The sequence below is a fragment of the Delphinapterus leucas genome, chromosome 15, assembly GCF_059928025.1.
Source record: "Delphinapterus leucas isolate spDelLeu-1000000601 "Yukka" chromosome 15, BTC_Dleu_Yukka2, whole genome shotgun sequence".
Classification (NCBI taxonomy): domain Eukaryota; kingdom Metazoa; phylum Chordata; class Mammalia; order Artiodactyla; family Monodontidae; genus Delphinapterus; species Delphinapterus leucas.
Window position 1 is genome coordinate 30,974,740 of NC_143143.1, and position 11,068 is coordinate 30,985,807.

Below are 11,068 nucleotides of genomic sequence, written 5' to 3' on the forward strand. Positions count from 1 at the left end.
ACATCTTAAAACTATAAAACTCTTAGAAGCAAACAAAGGATGATGTTCCCAGGGTGGGAGCAGGTACGTCGGCCATGATGGCCAGAGGTCGCCTGGAAGGCTGGGACATAAGTGGACGCCTGAATGCAAGCCTGGATGGGATTTCCTTGCACTGATTCCCATGCATTTTGTTCCTTGCGCTGGGCTCCTGGAAGACCCAGGGCTGCCTGCAACTTTCCTTACCTGAAGGACAGGTAAAACGGGGACAGCGTGGGGAGGTGTGCCACAACCAACAGAAGGAGTTGCCACATCTGCTACGTCACAGACATGCTTTATTCTGCTGCCTTTGCGATGTCTGGGCCCCTCAGAGCCAGCCCGAAAGAGACATGACAGTGCAGTTACCCTGGTAGCTCCGGACACGCTGAAACATCAGGGGGACTGTGTCATTCCCTAGAGCCCCCCACCGCCCCATGCCCTGCAGAGCTTCCCTGAGGCAGGAAATGCACAAGGCAGCCCCTGAGAACAATCATCGTGCTCAAATGTCAACAGTGCCCAAGCTGAGAAACCTAGTACTAGGTGATGTTTATGTCGTTCCCAGAATATGGAAGGAACGTATTGTGTACGAGGTCCCTTCCTCTGTGGCTGGAGACGTCCTCCTATTCATCCCAATTCTTCTTGGCGGATACATACAAGGGCATGTCTGGGGGTCAGATGGAGGGGTGTGGCTCCCCCCTAACCTCCACTGCTGGAGAAAATAGCTAAGCATTTAGGTCTTTCCTGAGGTCTTTGAGGACAGTACCTGGCATGCAGTAGGCACTCTATTAATACCTGGCCCTGACAACTCCCTAATGAGGAGGAGAAAGCCCAAAGTGAGAACAAACTTCCCACAGGGGCAGCAATTCCCAAGTCATTTCTCCCCCTCATCCTCCCCTCAGTACTGACTCAGGTCCTTGGACTCTTTAATCAATAGAAATTGATAAGAGGTCAGACGAGAAATTCAGGCCAGGCTTTGCTGGGACTGCAGCACAAGGGAGCAAAATACCCTCAAGGAACGTGTGCCCTTGCTCACTCCCTGAGGAGGGAGCTGGTTTCTTTTTTGTGTGTGAAATTCTTAGGTATGTATGTACGTATGTATTTATTTGGCTGCGTTGGGTCTTCATTGCAGTGCGCGGGCTTCTCACTGCAGTGGTTTCTCTTGTTGCGGAGCACGGGCTCTAGGCGTGCAGGCTTCAGTAGTTGTGGCGCATGGGTTTAGTTGCTCTGCGGCATGTGGGATCTTCCCGGACCAGGGCTCGAACCCGTGTCCCCTGCACTGGCAGGCGGACTCCCAACCACTGTGCCACCCGGGAAGCTCCGGGAGCTGGTTTCGTAAATGAGGTGAGGGTAGGGGTGGATCCGTGGGTTGGGCCAGAAGGCTGTGGCCTTAGGTGGTCTGCTCACCTCCTTAGTGGTACTGTGAGCAGGGATCATGGGTAGTGTGCTGCTTTTGCACCCAGCACCTCAGAAATCACAGTTGGTTTGTGGCCTTTTTGTACCTTATTGTTCCTAATTGCCCCAACCGCGCATGCATGCAGTTATTTTTAGTTGCTTCTGCAAGTGCAAGCACTCTGGTGAAGGGTCCCAGGTCCCAGGTCCCAGCCAGTCTCAACAGAGATCTGGGTTCAAATCCTGGCTGTGACAGTTAAGAGGGGTATGACTTTACATAGACAACTTAAGTTCTCCCAGCCTCAGCTCCACATCTGTGAAATGGGGGTGATGATGATGCTGCTGCATGACTGGGGTCCCCTGAGTGTTCAGTGGGAGAAATGTCTACAGAGCACATAGTGGAATGGTTGGCACACAGTAAGCACTCCACGATATTAGCCATTATTATGAACATCATCAAATCATCACAGTCAGTGTGGGTTCCTCCTGGAACCAGGATTTGAGTGCTTTATCTGGGAAGTGATCCCAGGAGACCCCAGTACAGGGTGGGGTGGTGAGATAGAGAAGGAAAGGTGGATGATAAAAAGGTTTCTACGGGCGAGCAGAGCGGCATTCCCCTGGGGAACTCGGGAGCCGGCCTGGCTTACCGAGCACAGAGCAGGGCTCAGTATGTGTCTAATTGAACAGAAACAAAGTAGAGGAAACAGTATCATTTTTACTTTTTATTCTTCCTGAATTGAACATGGCCATAAAGATCCAGGCTTCCCTGGTGGTGCAGTGGTTAAGAGTCCGCCTGCCGATGCAGGCGACGCGGGTTTGATCCCTGGTCCAGGAAGATCCCACATGCCATGTAGCAACCAAGCCCGTTCACCACAACTACTGAGCCTGCGATCTAGAGCCCGTGAGCCACAACTACTGAGCCCACATGCCACAACTACGGAAGCCTGCATGCCTAGAGCCCGTGCTCCACAACAAGAGAAGCCACCGCAATGAGAAGCCCGTGCGCCGCAATGAAGAGTAGCATCACCTGCCCCCGCACTGCTCACCGCAACTAGAGAAAGCCCATGTGCAGCAACGCAGTCAAAAATAAGTAAATTAAAAAAAAAAAATCCAGGGTTTGTGGGAAGCAGACACTTGGTTGACTGATATTTCAAATACATTTCCCACAGAAAAGGTCTTCATGAAAACGAATCTTGGGGGTCCCTGGGAGTTTGCAGACATGAAGTACACGCAAGTAACTCATTCTCCTGCTGAATTCACAGGCAGTGGAGGGAGGAGCCTTGCCTGGAAGGTACCAGATGACATGCCAGCTCCCGGGCCTCTCCTTACCTGCATTCACCAGGGTTCCAGTCCCAGACCGGTTGTTACTTCCCAGCTGTGTGACCTTGAGCTTGTCACTGGCTCTCTCTGAGCCTCAGCTTTCTAAGTGGGGATGATGATTTCTCCTCGCTGGGTGTTGAGAGGATTAAATGTGGTAGCTTGTGCATACAGCTTGGGAAATCACTGTTCGCATCACGTAAGGTCCCACCCTCTTTATGAGGACCACCGAACCAAAGCTACTTTCACTGAAATATCCTCCACTCCTCCTCTGTAACCACAGGCAGGTGACAGCCCTCCCCCCATGCCATGGTCCTCCGTGTGACCAAGGGCCTGACATCTGCCACGCTGGGTCCTGAGTGGGGTGCCCGTGACTCTAGGCTGCTTTAGTCCATCCTCAAGTCTGTGATACAGCACAGCAAGCTGAGCTGGGCGAGCCTATTGAACAAATGTGGCCTTTGGGATCTGGAGTCCTTAGAGGCTACAGTGGAAACCACTCACCCAGCACTGCCGCTTACAGGCCCCGGGATCCTTGGGGGCTCCCCCTCCTCTCTGACCCTCCGTTTCCCTGCCCATAAAAAGGGGTGGTACTGCAAGATGTGTCTGCTCAGCGAGGAGGTTAGACGGTTGAGTTTCGCCCTGATTTCCCAGGTCCCTCCCCTAGTTCAGCCACTGGGCTCACACCCTGGGTCCCAGGATCCCAGGATCCTCGCCATTAAGGACCTCAGAGTTACATGATTACATGTGATCCCATGAGACAGGTCCTATGAAAGAGCATTATACATGTAGAGTGCCCTACAAGTGTAAGGAATGACTATTAACCTAGCCTGGGGGTTAAGGCTAGGGACAGCTGGGACACCGGGCCATGGTCTGGAGCCGGTTTGGGTTGTCATGACCAGGGGAGGAGGGAGGTGCTGGCATCGACTGAATGGAGGCCAGAGATGCTGCTAAACATCTAGTAGTGCACAGGCCAGGCCCCAACGAAGAGTTATCTGGACCAAAAAGTCAACAGTGCCACGGCTGAGAAACCCTGCTCTAGTATAACTCCTCTGGTTTGAGAAGACCGACCTTGGGCAAGTTTTAACCTCTCTGAGTCGAAGTTTCTTCATCTGTAAAATGGGGGTAAGAATAATAGTACTTAGCCCCATAGGATTGTGGTGAGGTTTAAAAGAGAGAACCTATGTAAAGAGTCCTACTGTACAAACACAGCCAGAAAAATAGGACTGGGGCGACGCCCCCTCCCCATCTCTCGATTTTAGTTCTCACTCTTCCCCACATGGCTGCCTTCTCCCTGGAACATCCAGGTGTGGGTTGTCATGGAAACCTTTCAGGGATGGTGCATTCAAGAGCTCGTATGATTATTTTTTCTCCCCAAAATAACCCATCCTGTCAGTCAAATAACACTTAGGCAAAGTGGTTAGGCAAGTGAGATTGTTTTAGCATCGTTAACTGTTGAGCAAGGCGGCTGCTTGGGGAGTTTCCATCCCCCACTGAGACAGGCAGTTAATAGAAATGCAACAGTGAACAATTAATAATAGTGATGGCAATGATGCTGATGGCGGTGGTGATGCAAGCGATAACGATGATGACCACCAGCTCTTGCATCTCTCCTGAACCAGGTTATGTGCCACGTGTTTTATATGCATTATCAAGTACAGCCTTTTACAGACACAAATGCCGAGGCTTTAGGGCTGGCTTGAGCCCAGTTCAGACACCTGGTGCCATGCTCTAAGCATTTGCACCAAGCTTTATTGCCGTTCAGGAGCCTTCAGTGGAGGAGGGTGTATGGGGAAAGTTCAGTTCCTTTTGTCCCTGGCCCCAGCATCCAAACCATTAGCTCCAGGCTCTCTTCTTGGTAAGCTGGGAGCTGGAAACTCCACAATTGCCCATGCAACCCATTTGTGAGCTTAACTCCTTGATCCAGACGTTGCTGCCCCCAAAGAAACGGTCCTGTATGGCTCCAATGTGTACTGCTTCCTAAAGCCTAAGGCAGAATGGTGTCTCAGTCCTCGCATATCAAACCCTTGGATCTATCCCAGCAAAATAGCATAGCAAACTCTCTGATCCACAGGGCTCCTGCTTGCCTCCAGACAAACAGTCCCCACCCTGGGCAGGGGGTAATTGTAAGAATGCTGACTACAGAGCCAGGCAGACCTGGGCTTAGATCCCACCCTTGTTACTTCCGAGTCCTGGGACCTCGGACAGCCTACGTGTGCTCTTTGAGCCTCAGCTTACCCACCTCTAAAATGGGTTCAGGGTTGATGTACTGATAAATGAGAGCAGTAGTAAGTGCTTAATAAACGTGCGTTTGATCTGAATTAGGGTGTGGGGCTAACTAGGCCCTGGCCGCTCTCAGAACTAATGTGCCATCGGATAATGTAGCGCAGGTTGGGTAGAGAGTCCCTCGTGACTTCCAGGGTCCACTTGGGAGCGGCTGCCAGTGGCCAAGGGGACAGATGACTATGCCCTAGATTCCTCGCTGCAGTTCCCGCTGTCGATTCATGAGGCTGGGGCGCCACCTCGCGGCGAGAGTCCTCCGGGGAGCCAGCCTGGAGGTGAGGTGGGAGGAGAAAAGGACCTGCAGGCTCTAAGAAGTAGCTCCAGCCCCCGTCTTCACCTCCGGTTGGGGCAGAGCAAGGAGGACGAAGAGCTCTGGTTCCCTTGCGGTTCATTCATTCATTCATTCCTCCGTTCCTTTCTCTGCACTGCCGGCTCCTCTGTCTTCAGGACCCGCCCCATCACCTCCCCCATCGTTAACGCTCTACTAGATGGCTTAACTTTTCTTCGTAGCGCTTATCAACCCCGTGGACGTTATAATTCTCAAAGCATTAAAAAGTAATTCTCTTCAAATTGATAGCCAGCACGCTGCAGAACCTTGTTTAATTCACTAAAGAGGGACTAAGCAGGATGAGCTGGTTCAAAAGAGGATATGAAAACCAGAGATTTTCAGAGTAAGTTGGGAAAATGGTGAGATGAAGTTGCCGTTTTAGACATAAATTTGGTTAATGTCCTATAGAGCAAAGACACTGAACCCCTTGTGAGAGAGCTTGGGACAGAGGCACCCAGTTAAGCCAAACCCAGATTCCTGACCATAGAAACTGTAGGAGGATAAATGTTTGTGTTTTAAGCCTCTAAGTTTTGGGGGTATTTTGTTATGCAGTGAATAGATAACTAATACAACCTCTGTGCTCTCTACAGAGGGCCTCGCTTATATTAGTGTTCTCCAGCCACTGGGCAGAGGCTCAGAGGTCTGAGTCACTCCCCCTGTGGTGGCTGGATTTATGCCCACCTTCAGTTGGCTGCCATGTCCGTGAGGGCTCTCCTTGAAAAAGTAATGGGCTAGAAATGTGGATAAAATCTATGGCACGACTCCAGCCTTTAGTGCAGACGGTGGCCATGCTCTCCTGGGCTTGGATATGCCAAATTCCCAAACAGGAAAACTGGACAACGTGGAGCTTTATTAAATGGCCCCGAGTCCTCTCCTTCTGTGTCATTGTCATCTGGGTCTCAGCTGGAGGAGGACGGAGCACACGGTCTTGCAGCCCCAGAGCCACCTGAGGCATGATTTGGCCTCCGCACAGGTAACTGTTTCTCTAAGTCTTTCTAGAGCCTTTGGGTCAAAATTGATTTTATTTTCCAAGATTGGCTACTGAGCCACATTCCAAAAGCATGGTTTGACCCATTTGTATTCAAATGTGTCTCTTGGTGGAGGTAGCATTTGAGGGTGTGTGTGTGTGTGTGTGTGTGTGTGTGTGTGTGTGTGCGCGCGCGCGTGGGCGCACGTGTGTGAGCTTATCTTTTATCTTTATTTGCAGTAAAAAAGAAAAACACAAAAATACCCCACGCTGGTTGTAAAAACAAAGTACAGTTGACCCTTGAACAATGTGGGAATTAATCCAAGTATAATTAATTTCTAGTCGGCACTCGGTATCCGTGGTCCTGCCGCATCCACGGATTCAACCAACCGTGGACTGTGAGGTTCTGTAGTATTTACTATAGAAAAATATCCGAGAATAAGTGGACCCAGGCAGTTCATACCTGTGTTGTTCAAAGGTCAGGTGTAGGTGTGCACAGTACAAAAGGCAAAGTCTCTTATCAACTCCTTCCTCAATCCCACGCCCCAGGATTAACCCAAGCCCGTGGTGCAGTGTGTAACTTTCCACGTAGAAACACATACCTTAGAGTTGCCATTTATAAGCAGTGCCGTGGTGGGCAGATTACTTGGAGGGGTTGATGGCCCGTGGGTGTGTTCAGACTCTAGGTCCAGACTGCCTGGGTTCAATTTCTGACTCCATCGCTTACCACCTATGTGACCTTGGGAGGGTTACCTGGCCTGCCCCCATGCCTTAGTTTACCCAGCCATAAAGTGGGGTTGATACTACCTGCCTCATGTGCATGCCGGGGGATTTACTGAGCTAACACCTCCAAAGTGTTCAGAACGGTTGGTTTTTACTACCTTGATACTCCAGGGCTCCCACAGCAGCATCGTACTCAGGCCTGGTTTTGAAGCAAGGCTTTCTCCTCCCGAGGTCATCATCTTTCTAGGTGGTTCCTCACTGCCCAGGTGCTTAGGGGAGGGTGTTGATGTGCTGTGATCCTTCTTCAAGTTCCCTCCTATGCTTAACTCTCCCAGTGGCTTGAGCCTTGGAAGTGATGGGCAAGCAGGTTTAATGAACTGAGTTCTAGTTAATTAAGGTTTTACTACATACGGCAGCTTAAGAATAAAGTTAGATTTTAATCATTACAACTCTGCTGCTTAAAATCACCTGGTGTTCCCCATGGAAAACCAATTCAAGACCCATTTTGACCAGGCATCTATCAATCAATAGAGATTGGTGTTTCTACTCATTTATTTGTCCACTGCACTGCATTTAGCTTTATTTCCCACGGGTTTAATCACCAATGGTGGTACTGTTTCTTCCTCTGATTCTTATGCTCTTTCCAATCATCCCATCGATTTTTTTCCTATCAGCACAGAACTCACATTCACTGGATGCCAGATTGTTCTGACAAGAAGAGTGTCCATGTGGGGACAGAGGTCAGGGCTGCCCCCAAGCGTCCAGGGCATCTTCCATCACCCAAGCCCACAGGTTTTTTTTTTTTTTGGTCTGCGGGGCTGACCCTGCCCCTTTGTGGTTTTATTTTTATTTATTTTTTAAATATTTATTTTGGCTGCGCTGGGCCTTAAGTTACAGCATGAGGGATCTTTTAGTTGCGGCATGCGTGCGGGATCTAGTTCCCTGACCAGGGATTGAACTCGGGCCTCTGCATTGAAAGCGTGGAGTCTTACCCACTGGACCGCCAGGGAATTCCCTGTGGTTTTAACAGAGGGTTAAAATGCACAAAACCATCAGGTTGATTTCTCAGTCTGTTGGTAGAGACTGTAACATCACTGAATAGTTCATGGATTTCAGAACCACCAGCTAGCTGCCCCAGTGTTGTGGAGGAAAACCACTCAGCAGTGTTGGGTCACCAAGTCCTGGCTGACACCTGCTTTGGGGCACGGGGCTGCCACGCCGGGTGGGGAACGGCACAGTCTGGGAGGTGTCCTGGGTTCTAGCTGGGACCGGGGTGAACCCCTGCCTTCTTCCACTGTCTGCAGGGTGACCACCTGCTCAGCGCCTCAGCCCATGTGCTGGCCGAGGTGGGTTTGACCTTGCAGTCACATTCCCGAGATCTAATACCACACTTGCGTAGCTTTCTAGAAGACTGCAGGGCAGGGAACATAGCACGCACAGTGTCGTCATCCCATCAGGAGGACCAGCGCCCAGGTACCCAGTACGGCTGCTGCAGCCCAGAGCCCAGAGGCCTACGGGTCACCTTGATGCAGAGACACAGCAAGCTCAGGCTCCTACCAGGATGCTTTACATCAGAGTCACGGAGGGCCAGGATCTGCCTGCCAAATTAGGGTCAGCCCCATGCACTAGTTTTCACCTCAGATGGGGCAGACACGACATCCCACTTCCAGCTCCACCCTGTATGAGATACCTGGACCCTGAGATCGTTTCCCCAGGCAGTGGTCTCCCCCACCAGTGGTGTTGAAGGTGACTTGCCTATTCCTCTGAGGGCCACTCAGGTCCTCCAAAGTGACCTTTGTGTGTAACACGGAGCCTGGAATTTAAGGCAGGCCTGTTCAGTATGACTTTTCAAATTTGCTCTCTGCCCAGCTATTGTGGCAGGATAGGTAACACACAGGATCTTTTTTTTTTTTTTTTTCTTTTCCGGCTGCACACTGTGGCTTGTGAGATCTTAGTTCCCCGACCAGCGATTGAACCCGGGCCACAGCAGTGAAAGCACCGAGTCTTAACCACTGGACTGCCTGGGAATTCCCAGGATCCGTTTTATGTACACAGAGAGGTAGAGATGGCTCTCAGTGATTCCTCTAGCAGGTGACGATGACAGACAACCAGACCTTATAAATCACCCAGGCCACAGTGTACAAACTGAAGATACTCCCAAACCAAACAACTCTACATTAGGACAATACCTGCAATCTACTAAAAATTTCCCCGGTGCCTCTTACTCAGATTATCTCATATCATCTTCACAATAACTCCATGAAGAGGGGAGACTTACCATTTTACAGGTGGGGAAGCTGAGGCTCAGAGAGACTAGGTCGTTTGTCCAAGGTCACCTGGCTGGTCTGTGGCAGAGCCAGGATTGAATCCAGGTCTGCCCAACCCCAAAGTTTGTGCTCTTAACCAGGGATGACACATTACAGTCTTGCTCTCCACAATGTGGTCCCTGCACCAGCATCATCTGGGAGCCTGGTAAATTGCAGCACCAGGCCCCACCCGGGACTGAGTCAGCACCTGCGTCCGTCAAAACCCTGGGTAAGGGGCTTCCCTGGTGGCGCAGTGGTTAAGAATCTGTCTGTCAACGCAGGGGACACGGGTTCGAGCCCTGGTCCGGGAAGATCCCACATGCCGCGGAGCAACTAAGCCCATGCGCCACAACTTCTAAGCCTGCGCTCTAGAGCCCGCGAGCCACAGCTACTGCAGCCTGTGCGCCTAGAGTCCGTGCTCTGCGACAACAGAAGCCACCGCGATGAGAAGCCCGTGCACCGCAACGAAGAGTAGCCCCCCGCTCGCCGCAACTAGAGAAAGCCCGCACGCAGCAACGAAGACCCAATGCAGTCAAAAATAAATTTAAAAACAAAACAAAACAAAAAACCCTGGGTGATTCACGTGCATAGAATCTGAGAAGTGCTGGGCCCACAGCGTTACTATCTGTTGGTTTTACCAAATCTTTCCCATGTAGGCTTGAACCACCAAGTCAAGTCCCCTCCCGGGGCCATATATCCTCTGAAAGTGTTAGAATATGTAAAAAAATAAATTTGAGTCCAATGGCCTGGGTTAATTCTCTAGCAGAACACCTCAATGGTTTGATGATTCTAAAATAGCACTGCCAAACAAGTGCTTACAAGAAGCTCAAGCAAAGCCTTAAAACACGGCCATAAGGGTGCATTTCCACTCTGAGAAGTGAAAATCTGATGATGCCTTGAATTATAGTGAATCGAGATTAATTCCAGGCTCCACTTACAGGAAGCTTTCAGGCCAAGTGGTTTGGACATAAAAGCACTTGCCCTAACGTGCCAGGTGAAAGGCGTGACAAACTCTATTGCCTGGTGTCAATTACATTTATAGGCCTGTCCCCAGGAGCACTAGGAAAATGTCACCGGTAATGCTGATACATCACCAGCTGCGGCTCTGTCTGGGGGGGGGGGTGGTGGTTCTATTTCGAAGACTTGTTATTAATAAATCCCATCGTGATCTGCACGATTATGGCGAGTCTATCAGGGATTATGCCTGATTATGGCGAGTCTATCAGGGATTTTTTTTTGTGTGTAGGAACCTTGGAAAGTGGGAGTAGCTCAAATGCTATGCATCTCAAACCACTGTGTTCACAAATCACCCGGTGTCTTGTCAGAATGCAGATCTGACTCCGGTCTGGGCTTGTGTTGCTGCTACATGTTTAACAAGCTCCCAGGTGATGCCACTGCCGCTGGTGCTGCCGGTCCAGGCACCGCACTGTGGGGATGTGGGAAGAGCACAGGCCTGGGCTGGGAGCCTGACTCTGCCACTTGGCAGCTGTGTGATGGTGCGCAAATTGTTTAACCTCTCTGAACTTCAGATTACTCACATTTATTTATTTATCTATCTATCTATTTCGGCCACACCACGTGGCATGCAGGATATTAGTTCCCTGACCAGGGATCGAACCCATGCCCCCTGCAGTGGAAGCATGGAGTCTTAACCGTTGCACCACTAGGGAAGTCCCAGATTTCTCACATTTAAAATGGGGATACTTCCTCCTCTCGGGGTCTTTGTAAGATTTAGAGATGATG